Below are 18,307 nucleotides of genomic sequence, written 5' to 3'. Positions count from 1 at the left end.
AATGCGATTTAAAAGAGTGATCACATTTGTCTGGAATGATTTGTCCTTTATCCATCCCCAAAGCTGCCTCCTGCTCTTGGCTCTATTATCCTCTCCATCCTTTCAGTTTTTCCCTCTTCACATCTGATTCATTATACTGTTAGACACAGGGTTTATATTTTAACAGATGATAATTACTGGTAACACTTTTCTTTCTGTTTAGAAAATATTTAAGGTTTTCAAGTACTTTAAAATGTGGATTATTGAAAATGTCTACTGACTGTTAAATTTGCAAGCAAATTGCTTTCATACAATCTCTTTACTTCAAGCGATGATTCTGAAAACATTTTCTCAGGCCTTATTTTCTTTTAAAATAAGTTTTGTTATGAACCATAAAAAAGCATTTAAGCTGTCTTTCCTGTTCTGTTTGTTTGAATTGTTTTTTCCAGCCTCCTATTTCCCCTTCTGCCTGGGAAAGATGTGTACAGTATTATGTAAATTAAGGGTGATAATAAGTATAAAATTATTGCTGTAATACTAATATATCCACTATGAATGACTACATTTATTTACAAAAAAAACTTAGTAAATGTTTCTCTATATGTATTAGATCAATTTGCCTGCCTTCTAAACATACTTCTAAACTTTTAGTTTGGGGTAGATTCTTTTTCTGAAGAGCTCAAATGTTATATACCAAATCAGTAAATTTAGGGTAATAGCTAATTCAAAATATAAGATGTTTTCAGAAGAGGAGAGAGAGCAGGAATGAAAGGAATAATATAACATAAGAAAAGAATGATAAAATCAGAGATGCAGGTAAGTAACAGGTAAAAGAGCACGCAATAAGTTGTGGAACTTTAGAATCCCAAGTACAGTTAAGGTGCTGTGGGGCTTCCTTTCAAAAGATGTAGAGGTTCAAATATAGACTAATTCTTTGAGATCAATTCCTTGACCCACAGTTCCAATGCAAGTGACTTCTCACCTGTCATCATCATCATTGTCCAGCTTTTCTTCTGTGTACAACCAACACTCCATTTAGGAAAGTTAGTGGGAAGGAGGACAGAGAATACTGCTTTTCAACTTGCTGCTCGGTAGGTAAAGGGTGGTAAATGCTGAACCAAGGCCCACAAGGATATTTTAGCATCTGCTCCATGGTTACCTACCAAAGACCCTGATAAGATATCACTTACAGAATACATGCAGTGAGAATGGGTCAGTGCCTTATAAAATGATGGGGTGAAATAAACTTCATTCAAGTCAAGATCTTAGAACTTTATATTAAATCAGATTCAATTTAGTAACTTAAATTTGTGAGGGTGACTAGTATATTTCAATAGGATAGTCTGTAGGGATTTATTGAATGCCATTGAAATGCTAATCAAAGACTTGGTTCAACCTGTACTCATACATTAGCCAACACTGAATAGAAGACCACTATTAGACAATAAAAATGGTTATAAATTTTTTCCAATTTTATCTCCATGTGGATCTCTACCTTCTTCCTCCTATAATAAACACGTTCATTGTAGAGCAAAAATCAACTTGTACCCAAGAAATATGCAGCCTCACATTGATACGTGAATGTCCATTCATTTGGGTAGGAATGGCAAGTATTTATTACTGGGAAAGAAGAGACACATACAAAATTAAGTGAATATGCATGAATAAGTCCCAATGCTTATATGACATTAATAGGAAGAAGTTGAGTTATGTCTGAAAATGTATCTTGCTGTGTACAAGCATCTATGTTTATTCTACATAAAGCATCTGTGCTGAGGACTTAGGAGGCTTTTATTACTAGTGTTCCATTTTTTAAGGAAACATTAACAATCATTTTCAAATACATAGAGTTCTAGGGAGAATATATACATTACGTATGTGCCTTAAAATTAAATCATTTTTCCTGGCTTTTAACATTTGAATGATAACCTAGATGACAGGTTGATGGGTGCAGCAAACCACCATGGTACATGTATACCTATGTAACAAATGTGCATCTTCTGCACATGTATCCCAGAACTTAAAGTGTAAAGAAAATTTGAATGATAAAGCCCTAAATAGCTCAGGGTGTGAAGAAAGCCTTTTATCTTCATGTCTCTGCTGCCCCTTTTCCTCATCTGTACTAATGAGAACCTAAAAGAAACAGGTCTGAAATTGGGATATTACTATTATTAGGTCGGTAGTGCGGGATTGTGATTCCTTAGGAGGCTGAAAATTGAGAGCTGCGCTGAAAGGGAAGTAGAACAGGTGCACATAGTCATCTCTACTCCCTGACATATGAAGATCCCATTGATAGGAAATTTGACTCAAGGAAACATTCAAGCTACTAATTTGAATTTTCTGTTTTAAAGATCATAGTGTATGATCTATGGCTCCCTTTTCTTTGAATTTTCCTTCCTCCTCCCTTTTAATGTCTAGTGACCCCTGCTATATGCCAGATATTGGGCTACATGGTGGTAATATAAAGCCTCACAAGCCACGGTCCATGCCTCAGGAATGTGTGCTCCTGTAGGAGGGACAAACAAGTACATTGAAGCAGAGTCAGTGGTGCACTAAGTGTTAGGCTGGAGAGGTTGTGGAGTGCTCTTGGGACACAGAAGAGTGGCAGCTAACTCTCTCTAGGGGCAGGTTGGTGAAGTTCTTTAGAAGAAATGACACAGTTTTGAAAATAAGTAGGAATTAGCTAGAGTAGGGGTTCTTAACCTGTCATCCACTGATAGCCAAGGATAGGGTTCAATGTGTTTATGAATGTTAGATGGGAAAAAAATCCACCTTTATTTTCATTAATATTGAACTACAGTTGAGCATTTCCTTCTATTACAAATGTAGAAAACTGGCCAGCTATGCTGCTGCCACTGTCACTATGGCCCATTACAAAGCTGCCAACTCGAAGTGTGAGCCATTCCGGAGGTACTTGGAGAAGTCAGGTGTGCTGGACACGCTGACCAAGGTGTTGGTATGAAGAACCAGAGAAACCTAACAGTGCTTTGGATTTCTTAAAGCATCACTTAGGAGCTGCTACCCCAGAAAATCCAGAAATAGAGCTGCTTCACCTAGAACTGGTCAAAATGAAAGAGAAATATAAAGCTACTGTAGAAAAAAATTAAAAAACTGAAAGCACAGCTTGCTCAGTACGAACCACCTCAGGAGGAGAAGCGTGCTGAATAGGATTCTTCTCAGTTGAAAAGACATGGAAAAACGGTTTTGTATGACTTGAATACTTTGTATAGTATGTAATCTTTTCCGAACGGATGCTATAGAACTCTTTTAATATGTTTAATTCACCTATCACACTCTGTTATAAACACATAGAATCATCAATAAAAACTCAGTATAACTTTCTTTGGGTCTTAAAGCAGGAGAATCCGAAGTAAATCCCGAAAAAAAACTAAACACAGCCATCTAACTCCTTACCTTAAAAGCCATTCTGTTCATTAGTCTGATTAGGAATGACGGTACTGGTTGTATTTTAGCCAAGGCAGTTTAGCATGGAGCTATTCCTTGGTGTAGTTCAGGACATGAACATAGGTACAGTCATTCTTCGAAGGTGACACTGTTGTGTACATTCCCTATAGGCAGTTGGAGAGATCCGTGTGACACAAGATGCTTTTGTACGGGTTCCCATGAATCTTCTGCTCTTGTTTGTGTAACATGGAACAAATAACTCTTCTTTGCCACCACTTTGCCTTAGATAATTGTGTGTGTGTGCCAGTTTGAACTCTAATACCACATTTTCCTTCTATGCAATCATGCCTTGTTTGATAATCTTGCATTGCTTTGCTCTGGGCTTTAGTGGGTCCTAGCTGCACACTGACCTTTCTGTGCTGTTTTTCAATTTGCCTAATAACAGCAGTTACCCTGATTGTAATTTATGTAACTTTAAACAGGATCACACTGTACCCCCTGCCTGCCTTATTTGCTTATTGAGCATAGAACAGAGGCAATACACAACTCTGGGTTCACACACAAGCTGGGAAGAGAAGAGGAATGAGCCATATATTGTGGAAAATCATAGTTTGTAGGTATAATTATATAGTGCTTGTTTCCCTCAAAGTATTTTTCTAGCCCTGAATTCATTTTATCTTCATTATCCCTATGAAGTAGGTGGGGACAAGTATAAGGGGAAGTTGGGTGCTGAATTTTTAGGCCAAAGACTGATGTTAATAGAAATCATTCACTAACTGTAGAGCCTTGGGCATATCAGTGAACTGCTCTGAGATTTACTGTCTCCATCTGTTTAATGAGAAGAATATCTGTGATGCTTACCTCACAGGGCTGTTGTGAGGGTCAAATGAGAATGTATGTGAAAGATACGTAAATGGTAAAGCACTATATTCTTGTTTGTTAGTTTTTTTTCCTTTCTTTGGGTAGACCTACAGTCGGATGTTTTGTTTTATTAATCACTTATTTTCCTTATTGATAGACCATCATTTTACAGATGTATTCCTATTTCATGTATTCTCTCCCTGTTGTTAGAGAACCTATCTTTGTTTTTGGTCAAAACACACATAGAAAACAAAATGATCCAATGAAAACTGGTTTAACTAGCAAAAGCCTTTGCATCTGTTGGAAACTATGACCAAGTCAATTATAACAGCATTTAAATCAGTCATGTTAGTAGGAATGTGGCAAAGACTGGTACCACTTCTAGTCACAAGTTTGCTTTTGGAGGGGGGCCAGATACTATTGGAAGAACATTCGCTTGAATAGATTTCTCTTTTACCAATTTGAGTGCCTCCTACATGGGCAGCAGTGGACTAAGTGCCGGGTGTGATAAAGAGGAATGACTTAATTACGAGACATGTACATAATCAAATACAGTGTGAGTTAGGACCTGTGACAAACCGTTATAATAAAACATGGCCCCATGAGGGTTTTGGAAGAGAGAGAGACTTGGCTTCTTTAGTTGGTATGACAGTTGGTAGATACAGGTTGAAATTTTTTTTTGTGGCATCCAATCCTCATGTGCTTTTTACTCATTGGATTAATATTAATGTTTCTGTCAGTAAGCCAGGTGACTGTGACTGTCTTTTGTACCATCCTTTTTGAACAGAAATGGCAACATGTGGGTTGGATAATCACACTTCTAGGTGAAACTGACTTGCTTAAACTGCTGTACCAGTTAGTTTAATCTATTTAAGCTATTTAAGAATTCAGGATCAGCATAGCCTACAGAGGTCCTCTTCAGCATTTCTGTCAAGGATTTGGATGAAGACAATATACAAGAAGATGCTTGATGGAAGAGAAGATGGATTCCATCAGTTAAGCTCCTGCTATGCTTCAGCTGCTTTGTCTATAAAATATCGACTTCACCATCTTGCCTACCTCACAAGGTTGTTGTAAGAATCAAATTAAATATAATGGATGTAAAAGTGAAAAAAATAAATGTAGAAAACAAGCTACAGTAATATTAACATACTGGTGACAACGTCACCAATAGAAATCATAGCTATTTTCATATCTCATCCATATCAGATATTGTAGGTATTTCAAAATATCCCTTACACTCACTGCTTTAAAATTATAGTAGTAGAACCACCACTGGACTTTATTAATGTATTAACAGAAACTATACATATTATCATACCAAATATTGGTGTTTATATTTAATTGACTTTAATATTCTGACAGCTGAATTTCAATATAAATTGATTTTCTTTGTAATTCTACATGCTTTATTCTTTATTTTATGTATTTAAAAGCATTATACTAAGAAAGGTACATAGGCTTTAGGTATATAGCAGATTGGCAGTGGGGTTCATAACACAGTGAAGATCAAGAATCCCTGAATGGGGAAGAGGTTGAGGAAGGGGTGCTAGTTATTCCAGGAAGAGGAAAAGCTTCATGGATGTTTCAAATTATACAGAATGTGTCTTTAAGGCAAATGTTGATCGGTATGAAGACAAAATATGTACATAATTGTTTTGTGAAACACAGTGAGTAATATATACTCACCATGTTTTCATAGGAACATGTTGCTGGGGAGCAAATTCATTAAGCATATTAATAGCTCACCTAGAATTTCTGAAGCTGACAATAAAGGTCCATCATGACATCAGACTCTGCAGCAGGTTGTGCTGTGATAAAAGCCCAAGAAGGATGCCTGAAATACTTATTTGCTACTTTTTCTTGTGTGGTTAGAATGCTAAGGATCATCTAAGAGCAACCAACATTTGCCTTACATGCATTGTAATGGTTATAATAGGTGCTGGAAATACAGAGTATGCTAAAAAGTTATCAAACATTAACAGAAGCAGCAGCTGTGGAAAGAGTACTTGACCAGGACTCCTTAGTTTCAGGCCACAGCTTCAAGTCTGACACTAATATCTGTGTCACCTTGTGCATGTTTTATTATTGGTAAAATGAAGATAATGACTTCTGCTCTAACTTGTAAATTTGCTCTAAAGATCAAATGAGTACGTCAAGATGCTTAGAAAGGTTTGAAACATAATACATATGTTATTGATATGGAAATAAAGGTGAAATATCAATATTATAACATTTTATGTTTTGAATATAGAAATAAAGTAAAATTTTCTATCCTTGTATTATAAAATATATTGAAGAGGAAACCTTTTAGACATAGTATTTTAAAGACCTCTATATGTAAAAAATATAAAATGTAAATGTAGCATATGAAATATCTATAACATAAGAGTTAAATTCTTACAAGACTGTAGCCAATGAAACGTGTTATCTTAAGTTGTTAGATAACTCCATAATAAAATCACTTTCTTATGGCTGGCAACAAGCTTTCAAATATGACCTGTAGCATAAGACAGCAGTGAATTTATGTATGTGCTATTTAGATTTAGTGGCACTAAGATCACAAGGACATACACATTTAATTAGTGGAGTACATTCAATTCTAAAATTTAAATCACTTTCTCCAAATAAGCTGGTTCTTCACAGGAATCATGCAGCAAATGTTGACAAATATTGCAAATAATGGGAGAAAGACACAAATCTTAGGATTTTTATTCCCCAAAAAATCTGTTCTTATTAAGATGCTTTTCATTATAACTTGGCAGAGCAGGATTTAAGTACCAACCTGAGTCTTCCATTCTCTAGGTCAATGTTGAAAGTTTTTTCTACAGTAAAACACATGTTTCACATTCTTGGTGTTGCCATATAAATCAAACAAAGAGAACTGCATTCCAATTCTCTCCATTATTACAGAAGCATACAACTTACTAACCAGAACATTCTTCCATTTTTAGTTTGAAGTGTTTTTCAACTTCAAGTATGCTTGGAAAATTATTAAGCCAAGGCTATTGTGATTATATCTGTTAGACTTTTATTCTATATAAATTATCTAAGCCAAATGGAGTCCAAAATACTGACCCTTGACTGCCAGTTAGAATAGTTCCTAATCCTCAATCACGTGCTGAAAGAGACAAATGAGCTAGATTTCAGTTTGAAAACTACCACCTCTGAATAAAAAGAAAAACAATGAAGCTGAATATGCATTTGAGAAAGACACAGTTAATGCAAATGGTAGAGAAATGTGGAATACTATTCTTGTGTTCACTGCTTCCCGAGTACAGACACTTGCATCAAGATACAGAGACACACACTTATAAACTCACACATATGGATCAGAATGACTAAACATTTTTAGATCACGAGAAGCAAAACCCAGTAGATTCTCCCCGACAGTCTGTAGAGTGCACACACACCCACTAACACATGCCCTTGACCAGTGTAAGATCCAGAAGTGCTGAAACAATTTTGCAGGCATAAATTACAAATTAATGAAACCTGCCGAAGACAGACACATAAAGACACACTGTTCAAGATATAAGCATTGAAGAAAGGCAGACACCTGAGAAAAACAGTCAGAAGTTCCCAAACTGAAAATATTGTATCCTGGACATTCAAGTAGATGAACAATTCAGGGTGAACAGATTTGTATCGTTGGGCCAGAGCAGAGGACGGGTTTAGGCACCACAGTGGTCCCTAAAGACCATTCCCCCTAGTGTCCAAATTTCTAAAAATTAAAGCTTAATGGTTCTAATTCTTTATAAGATTGTCCTTTTAGGGGGCAAAACATTGATCAGTGGTCTCAGTCTTGCCAGCTGGCTTCAAGGACTCTGCCCCCAACAGTTCCTCAGCATCCTTTCTTTTTCCATTCTCTTGAAGAAGGGATGCTCTCTTCATTTCACGTGAGCTTAGATTTACGAGGTGCTGAGAAACAAGAGTGTGGGGCCCTTCAAGTTGTACTCCCAGACGTAATATTACAAGTGAGCCAACACAGGATCTTAGCATTGGCTAACATGTTTGTGCTACAAAGCTTGTTTGTTACTGGATCCAAATGGATGCCCCAGTCAAAGCAAAAACAAAGCAACAAATCAAAAAGTCTTCCCTCATTGCCCCCAAAATAGCCCATTCCTTTCTGAGTCCAGGCTCCTGAATGCACATGAAACTGTGTAGCCTTGACTGGGGGGATCGGCACTCCCTCCTCAGCTGGAGGCTGCATTCAGAAAGAATGGATTTTTTCCGGCTTCTGATAGTCTGAGATATTGTGCCTGTCACTCAGAGGCTGAACAAAATAGGGTTCAAAACGGAGAACAGAGATGTATAAACAGATGCAAGACAGTGAGAAGAGTGTACTGAGTAGGGAGACGAAAGAGATTGGTATCAAGCCTTATCCTGGGATAGGCCACTCTCTGTTCCTGTAAAAAGCTCCTAGGCTATTTTAATTATAAATATTTATATCTATGGAAGCAAATTCAGAAGGATTTATATCCCAGGGGAGTGCAGATCAATAGATCTAAGCAAACCTCATCTCCAGGCTGACTACTTAACACTGTTATCACCGATTAGGGCTGCTTGGCCCTCTGGGAGGGTGTCAGTTCCCCTCTTGTCCTGCATGGGTCCACCCCATTCTTGGCCCCAAGAGGAAATCAATAACAGGATGCAGGGATCGATACACAGGACATCTGCTTGGCTGCAGTGGCTCACCTTAGGATCGGAGTTTGGTTAGCCCTTGTCTATCCCGCAAGCCCCTATTCCTTCCCCCAACCCCTCCATCCTTCCAGATGTGCTGGAGCATTCCAATTTTGATCTTTAGCTCACTCACTGAAATCGGCCCAGATGCTGCTGACTCTCTTGAGCAAGACATAAAGACTTGGTTAACATTTGCCTTACTTTCCAAAAGTAAAGAAACTTACCTGACCTCAAGGATTGAGTCAGAGTCGATTTCCTGCTTCATGGCCCGGGGCATGCTTTCTGCTGCTGACTGTCTGGCCACCAAGTACTGTGGGAGCAACTGGAGCTGGCTGGGTTACTGTTCCAGGTTTGCCTGCGTCTCCCTATGCTTGGTCTGCAGTTGATAGATCCTCTGCTCCTGAAGCATCCAGCTATTGACCCGCCCAGGGAAAGAAAGAAAAAAATGGAAAAAAAAATCAATTAATACTAACCGGCTTAACAAAACCCTGCGTAGCACAGGCCTGGAACATACAGGGTAGGAGTTGGGATGGTCTCAGTGGCAACAATGAGTGTGGGGACAGGCTCAGCCAGCTAGAAAACCTGATGTTCCAGGGACAGGAAGCCAATATGGTAGGCGTGATCACACACGCACACATATTTTCATTCTCTCTCTCTCTCTCTCTCTCTCTCAGCAGCTTGGTCTGACATGCCCTAGTCGGAGAGCAAAGAGGACAGTGCAGATACGTGTTCATTGTGAACTGGTGGAGGGCAACACATTCACCAAAACAGAAGAGGAGCTGCAACCATACTCATAGAACCGGTGGATATTTTTGTTTTCTGGGGTTTTTTCTGGGGGGGGGGGGGGGGGCGGGGGTGGAAGAGGAGGAGGAGGAGACATTGTTTTGTTCTGAAAAGATAATACCATTTACGTGGCGCAGGAGAGTTCCTGAGGCATTTCTTCGTGCGTCTCCCTATCCCACCACCACATACAGGCACACATGAAGCTCTTTTAAGGGGAGCAAGAAAATTGGGGAGCACCATACCTCAGCTGCTAGGCCCTCTCTCTTCTGCGGGAGCTGGCTTTGAAGGCTCGGGATTTTTGCATCTCGCTGTTCCAGCTGTAAAGAGTTTACATAGGGAGAGAGCAAGGAAGGATCATGAATGTCAACCAATGAGCAATTAGCATGACAAGACTAAAGTATTGATCCACTAAAGCTCCCTGCACTGCTGTAGCCCCAGAGTTAGAGCGGCTCCCCTGTCACTAACTCTGATGGTGCATTTCGGAAGCGTGTATTGTAGGACTAGCTACTTTTTGTATCCCTGATCCCCTTCTCAGGGCAGGGGAGGATGGCACCTTCAGGCTGCCCATCTGCAGCTATCATAGTAGTCTCCATCCCTGGGCAGAAAGCTGCAGAGAAGAGCATAAAGAATGTAAAGATTTTGGCTGTCCTACTTTATTCATTTTTTAAAAATGCAGCTCCCTCCTGATGGCACCAGGCATTTCTATGTATTGATTGGAAAAGGGCTAGGGCGAAATCCTGGCCTGACAGCTGGGGCTGGAAGTAGTGTGGTTTTCCATTCTGCATGGTCAGGGGCAAAGTGACTTTCACAGTACCAACTTCTGGCCAATCCAAATACACACTTACTGTGCACATAGTACTCATTTTAGTCAGTAAGGGTCAAGAAGGGAGAGGGAAGGATGTTATTTCACTGAAGAGACAACCTTATTCCTAGGTGTAAGGCTATCACACACCGAAAGAGAAAATGAAGGAATTTTCAACTTAGCAGACATGGTGTTCAAATGACACTAGCTAGGTGAAATATTACCTCTCTAAGGTTCTTCATTCTCGCCATTGATTCCCTCCTTTGTTACTCTTGGTTATAGGCGCACTAACCTTTCATCATGTTTTCTACTTTTTCCCCTATCCATCCTGTATCTTCACAAATTTATTTCTTAAGTTGCTCTCCTAATTTCTTTTCATACACTTCTTTAAAGACCCCCTAGCATTCCATCTCCTTCATGAAATCTCCCAAGCAGTGGTAATTATGCATTCATGTGTGAGCTTCCACTTGTGCCAAAAAATTCTCTAGCAGTGGGATATCATAATGAACAATATGGTATGGTCAATACACTTAAAGATATGGTCATTATACTTAAAGATACGGTTATTATGGTCATTACATTTAAAGAGCTTACAGACTAAATGAATCATGAGCCATTCACTGACAGCAAAACCATCCATCCACCCAACTACCCAACCAACCAGCCAGCCATCTATTCATTGATACATTCAATTTGTGCTTATCAAGAACTTCCTATTACCAGGAACTACTCTTTGCTAAAAATAGGATGGTGTGGCAGAGACTTGAGTGCCTGCCGATAACCATTTTCTCCTCTTCTTCCCAGGCTCACAGATAATCTGTATTTCCCAGCTCTTTTACAATGGGGCCTTATGACTGAGCTCTGGCCAATGGAATGTAGGTGGGGGAGAGGCATGCCTGGGCTGGCTTATAAAAACCTTCCTCATGGCCCTTCCTTCTCCTCCCTTCCAATGTGACCCTTGATGGTGACATGCTGAAGATGGGGTGCAACCTGGGTCTTTGGGGATCCAGTTGGAGAAAAGTGCCCTGACCCACTTTGGACTATGGTGAAAGGAATCCAATTTTAATGTTGTTAAACAGCTGAGATTTTAGGATTGTTTATGTTAGTGTGAGTGTAGAAGCTAACATTACTTTTACTGACTAACAAAAACACAAAGCAAAAACAGATATGGCCCCTGCCTTCACAGAGCCTGAAGCCCAGTGGGTGAAAGAGATATTAATAAAATAACGACAAATAAAAGAAAAAACACAATTGTGATAAGTATAATAAAGGATAGGTATCTGAGGCAATAAACATGAGCCAGAGGAAACTCAACCTAGACAACCACCACGATGCAATGATGTTGAGATATGAAGGGTGAATACTGAGAGAACACAGGGGTGTTCCACTAAGAAGGAACAGAATGTGGGAAGTTGGTATGGTAAGGAGGAGTAAGGTACAGTCCAGAAACCAAAAAACCCCAGTATGAGTAGAACACAGAGAATGAGAAGGATATGATGCAACATGAGACTAGAGAAATAGGTATGGACCCATCCATTCAAGGCCTTATAGATTATAGATTTCAGTGTCTGTCCTAAGATCACTGGGGAGCCATTCAAGAGTTTTATGCAAGGTTGGTAACAAAATCTTGTATTGTAGAAAGGTCTCTTTGGCTGCAAGCATGAAGAATGAATCGGTAGCTCCATTTCCAGCCATATGGTGGGTAGGCCGGATAACTCAAAAACCCTTCCACCAGAAAGTTATTTTGAATAAAATAGAACACACATTCTTTTAAGTATAGGGCTAAGCTTGCAAGTAGAAAACTCCCCAAATGCCAGGTACAAAGAGGGAACCAAAACAAAATCAGTAAGCTGTGGGATGTGTATCTGCCTTGAGGAGAACTGCCCAGACTCAGTGACTACAGGGATTAGGTTTTAGTCCTCACATGGGGACAAGGGTCCATAAAAACTAGCAAGGGGAAACTGAATCCTCACATAAAACTAGACCCTTAAAAAGATGGCCTAAGAGGAAAAAAATCCATCTATTATCACAACAGTGCTCGTCTTTTCATGGTCCATAGGAAGGAAACAAATGTCCTTTGAGAATCTATGACTATGCTTTACAAGGTAAGGGGATTTACAGTTACTATCTACCAAGTTGAGAAACCTCTAGGCTGAAAAACTAAAATCAAACTTAGTCTCAGGCCAGGAATATCCCTGTGGCATTTGGCAGGAGCAAACCCAAAATGCTCTGGAGAGCCACACTTTCACAAAGGGCACCTAGAATTCCTGTAAATAAAGCCCTGGTGAGGATGTACCCACACATTACAAAACCAAAGACCAAGAGTGAATGTAGATAAAGTAAATAGCAGATCTATACCTTTGAGAACTTCAGGTGATTGAACAATCTGGTAGAGACTGCAAATAAGTATGCTTAAAATGATTAAAGATATAAAGTGTCATGCAAAAATAGCAGAGCATTTTGAAGGAAAAAAAGAGAATAAACTAGAGGAGGATAAAAGTCATGCATTCAGATCAAGAATGCAACTTTAGACCGGGCATGGTGGCTCACACCTGTAACTCCAGCACTTTGGGAGGCCAAGGTGGGAGGATCACTTGAGACTAGGAATTTGATACCAGCCTAGGCAACATAGGGAGACCTCTTAAAAAAAAAAATACAAAAATTAGCTGGGTTTGGTGGTGTACCTCTGTAGTCCTGGCTACTCAGGAGACTGAGAGGGGAGGAGTGCTTAAGCCTAGGAGGTAGAGATTGCTGTGGGCTATGATCACGCCACTGCACTCCAGCCTGGGTGACAGAGTGAGACCCCCATCTCAAAAAGAATGCAACTTCTTCCCAAATGTGTGGGACTCTTGGTATGATATTAGGATTTAGGAAGCAATCATACTTTTTTCTTTTCTCTCTTTCTGTTAAATGTGTTATTTATATGGGACAAATCTCTCGCTTGCTCTATCAGTGACATCAAATATATAAGGGCATAATGATGGCTCCAAAGCAAGAAACACTTTCCATATTTAAAACTGATGATCAGCTCATATGATATTCTCTCTGTTGTGGTTGTTGAAATGTCTCATAAAGGAAAATATCATCTCAGTGTGATTTCTTTGCTTCTTTGCACGGTTCAGCTCAATGTTCTCTCTCCAGCTGGGCACAAATTGAGGACACTGGCCTTTTCAACGGTGGACAAAAAGCCATAATGGGAGAGAGGTGGCAAGCATCAAAGGAAAGCTCAAAATAAGGAAGTCTCGTTATTTTACCAGAAACTACTTTTTCTTGTTACTGTTTCAAAAATTATTCCCATGTCTCACAAAATAACTGAGAATAAGTAATGTACTAACCTCAAGAGGTTACCCAGTCAGCCTGAGCTGCTGCTCTGGATGAACCAAATCCTAGCATATTTCTTTATGGACCCAGGCTAAAGTTGTAGTGAGGGTTTTTGGTAGTGGAGAGACTTAGATGGAACTAGATGATTCCAAGCTCAGCTGGAATCAGGTCAATTTCACTCGCTTCTGTCTTATGAGACATTTATCAACATCACCATCATGATTATCTTTTATTGAAGTTCAACTATCTGCCTGACCACATGTTATTTCATCTTATTGTCAGAAAACCTCTGCAGAGTGGGTACTAATATCCCCACTTCTTGGATGAAAGATACAGAAAAATGAAATGACCCAAATATTCTCATCTTAAGTTAGAACCAGGGATAGGATAAATGCCCTTAGCCCTCCTTAGCAGGTTTAAATAGAGACAAAGTCATTCAGAGCCCTAAGAAAAGCAGGGGCTAATAGAGAACTTCTTTCTTTGCATGGTTTCAAAGCAAGTTGTTCTAAGCAGCCAAAATTAGGCAACTGAGTTCAACCACATTCATCTGTCTTCCAGCAGTGAATGCAGATTTACCAGGCAGGAAGAGAGATACTTCAGACAACAACAATTTGCAAAATTTGGTGTATCCAGTAGGGCTGCTTTCAATCAGGGCTGCTGATGAAAAGGTCAGGTTATCTGAGCACCACTTACTTCTTCCCCACCGTAACATCCCACCTATCCACAGGATCTGCTTGTTGTTCCTTCAGATGTGTCCTGGGCTATTCACACCCCACCACCCCAAGATCATCCTGTTCCAAGCCACCACCAATCATAGCATGCCCCAGAAGCCTGCTAATGGGCATTCCTGCCTCCACTTTGCAACTTACAATCAGTCCTCCCCACAGTAGCCAGCTCCATCTTTTACCATTGAAATCAGATAATGCCACTCCCTCACTCAAAACCCTCCAAGGGCTTCCCATTGCACTTTGACTAAAATCCCACCTCTTTGTCAAGGTCTACTCAACAAGGTCTGCCCTACCTCTTGTCCTTTAGGTGTTTGCTCAAATACCATCTTCTCAGAGACTACACACCTCAGAGGCAGATCCCATCACCTTACCCTGTATGTTATCTTGCTTTTGAACAGTAGATCGCAGTGACCAAGCACAGTGCCAGGCACAAGGAAACTAAGCAATATTTATAAGAATGAAGAAGTGAATTCCATATCTTCATTGACATCCATGACTTCTAAGACAGAGGAAATGAAACACCTGAGGACTAAGAAAACTTACTATTAATTGGTCTGCCCTGGAAAGAAAGTATGTGGCCTGTTGTCTCAAGATAGATCATTTACGTAAGGAAACCAGAATAAATATTATTTTTTATGTGTAACTATGGGTGAAATTCGACTGATAAAAATAAAAGTCTAGACTAGTAACTATTTGAGCTTACTATTTACGAAGTTGCAGTATTTATAATTATGTTTACATCAATATAGTATTTTCTACTTTCAAAAGCACTTTACTATATATTAACTCATCTTTTTTCAAAACAACTTTATGAAAGAGACAAGTATTATTCTCTGCATTTTACAGATTATAAAAAGTGCTAATGGCACTATAGCCAGTGAGTATCAGGTCACAATATGGCCTGGCAAACCTGAAGGCCCAAAGACTAACCTTACGAGGATATTTTCATTTATGTCACACTGGGAAAAGGACAGATAGGATACACAGAGGAAAGGCTTTTGTTTAGGGTGGTATATGATGTTTCTGTAGGGTGGTGTATTTGTTTCCTAGGGTTGTCATAACAAATTACCACAAACTGGATGGCTTAAAACAACAGAAATGCGTTTTCTTACAGTTTAGGAGGCTAGATGTCCAAAATCAAGATGTTGGCAGAGCTACGCTCTCTCTGAAGGCTTTAAGGGAGGATATTTTTCCCTGCCTCTTCCATCTTCTGGTGGCTCCCGAAATTCCTGGCATTTCTTGGCTTCTGGCAACATCACTGTAGTCTCTGTGTGTCCTTTCTTCTTCTTATAAGGATACCAGTAATCAGATCTAGGACCCATCCACATCCAGTATGACCTCATCTTAACTAATTACATCTGCAAAGAGCGAATAAGATCACATTCTGAGATTCTGGGTGGACAAGAATTTTGGGGGGACATTATTCAACCCACTACAGACGGGCAGTATCAAACTGTAAACATCACCTTCCTGTTCATCCTCAGTTTCTGTATGTTCCTTAAAAGAACAGGGATCCTATATATTTTCTCCTTGCATTTTGTTCTCTCCTCTGCCTGTGACTCATACCACCACTGGCTCTTATTCCTGTCTCTTCCCCTTCCAGTAATATTTCTGTAACATTCTGTATGGATGAATTACACAAACATGCACATTATGAATCCATGCAACGGTACAACTTGGTTTTCATTAGAAACTTTTCTAGGATATAGATTCCAATGATGTTCCAAAAATCAGATAAATTCTAGCTAGAAGCATAATAGCTCTTAGGCAGAAGAGCAGCCAGTGGTTCCAGGCCATGGTAAAGGAAGGCTGGAGGAACAGTTCATCAATAGCTGAGTCATAGGGTTCCTATTAATAGTCATATAACTAGGATTGTTTCAATATAGCATTTAAGGTTTATAGTCTTTATGATGGTCTTTCTCATGCCAAAGGAAAGAATACTTAAAAAATGATGACTTATTTTAGAATCTCTTAGTACTAATCCGTTTTGAGCTCCATTTCACAAGCTCTGTTTCAAGTGAATATTTACATAGTGTTCATAGCTATGATCTTCATATTGTAGCATCATATATTCATAGATTTTGTGGTCTTTGACAATCTCTCTTGTTATCTATTTCATTTTTCTTCCCTGGTTACAGAGGAAAACTCATACCTATAAATAATCACTTATGTTTTCTTTTCTCTGCTTGCAGTTTTGACTAGGTTATTTTCTCACTGAATATGGCTGTATTCAGTTCCTAACAATATGAAGAGACCACTGCTAAATATTTTTTTTAACCTATCAGAGGAAGTTCCTGGCTCTCTGGCCTTAAAATCCTGTCTCCATTTATTCTTGAATAAAAAAATTAGAAAGAAAACATGATATTATGCCTTACACATAGTAGGAATTCAATCAACATTTATTTCATTTGGAAATTGACAGCAATATTTTGATTTAAGTTGTACTAGATGAATAAATACAAATGGCATTCACTTGATGATGGCAAAATGGTGCTGGGACAACATCCAACAATGCGCCAAATGTTCCAAAATAAATTCAGATAAATAAAAATATTACAAATAGGCCCATAAAATTACTAGAAGAAATAATAACAGAATTTTTAAAAATAATGTTGGAGAGATGTCTTTTCTAAATATAACACGCAACCCAGAAGTCAAAACATAAGGATTTACAAATTCATCATCATAAAAGTAAAACAAATTTCTATATGAAAAAAATCATCATAAGTAAATAGAAAAATGACAAGCTGGGAAGAATTTATAATTCATGTAACAGACAAAGGGTTAATTTCTATAACATATGTATAAGAAGCTCCTATACATCAATATATAAAAGTCTAATAACCTAACAGAAAACAGGGAAATAGTTCATAGGAAAAGAAATAAAATTACTTTTAATCATATTAAGGAAACAATCTCACTTACAGTAAGAGAAACACAAATTAACTCCACACTGAGATACCATTTTATATTTAATATATTTGCAAAACCCCCAAAATACTGATAATACAATGAACTTGTGAAGGTGTGGTAAAATAGGTTTGTTTCATACATTGATGGTGGAAGTGGAAAGTGGCACAAATTCTATGGAATGAAATTTTCCAAGACCCACTAAAATTACATGCAGCTATCCTTTTATCTAGCAAGTCCAGTTCTATGAATTTATCCTACAGATATGCCTGCACACACGTGAAATGGCACATGTAGAGGGCTATTCATTGCAGTTTTGTAATCGTAAAAGATTAGAAACTACCTAAATGGCCATCAATAGGATGATGGTTACATAAACAATGGTTTGTCCACACAGTGAGATATCATGAAGCTATGAAAACATTGAGTATTCTCCTAAACAGAAATTCTTTCTTTGTAACCATTGCAGGAAAATAAAATGATGACAGGAGGGGTCAAGAAAGGTCTTAATATCTATGAACATAATACATTGTAAATGAAAACAAAAAAGTGTAGAACAGGTTGTGTAGTGTGCTGTTTGTGTAAAATTGGACAGAGGAGCATACACATGTATTAATGTTTGCTAACATATGTATGGAATATCTAAAAGGGTACACAAAAACTTATAACATGCTTTGCCTTTGGGAAAAGGAACAAGGTGAGTAGAAACAGGATTTTCACTGTGATCCTTTCGTACTTTGCTTTTTGATCTCTAGGGACATATTCTCTATTTAATAAATAAATATATTATAAAAATAGCTCTTACACATAGACATACCCATAACCACACGTATAC

The 18,307-nt window shown here is 38.6% G+C and overlaps 1 pseudogene; it reads left to right on the top strand.

Annotated features, from left to right (window-relative positions):
• The first annotated feature begins 2,842 nt into the window (after nucleotides 1-2,842).
• Nucleotides 2,843-3,147, top strand: LOC111541230 (annotated as a pseudogene).
• The last annotated feature ends 15,160 nt before the right edge of the window (nucleotides 3,148-18,307 follow it).

The sequence above is a fragment of the Piliocolobus tephrosceles genome, chromosome 17 (genome assembly GCF_002776525.5).
Source record: "Piliocolobus tephrosceles isolate RC106 chromosome 17, ASM277652v3, whole genome shotgun sequence".
NCBI classification, from domain to species: Eukaryota; Metazoa; Chordata; class Mammalia; order Primates; family Cercopithecidae; genus Piliocolobus; species Piliocolobus tephrosceles.
Note: the sequence above shows the minus strand (reverse complement) of the source record. Positions and strands in the feature narration are given on the sequence as shown.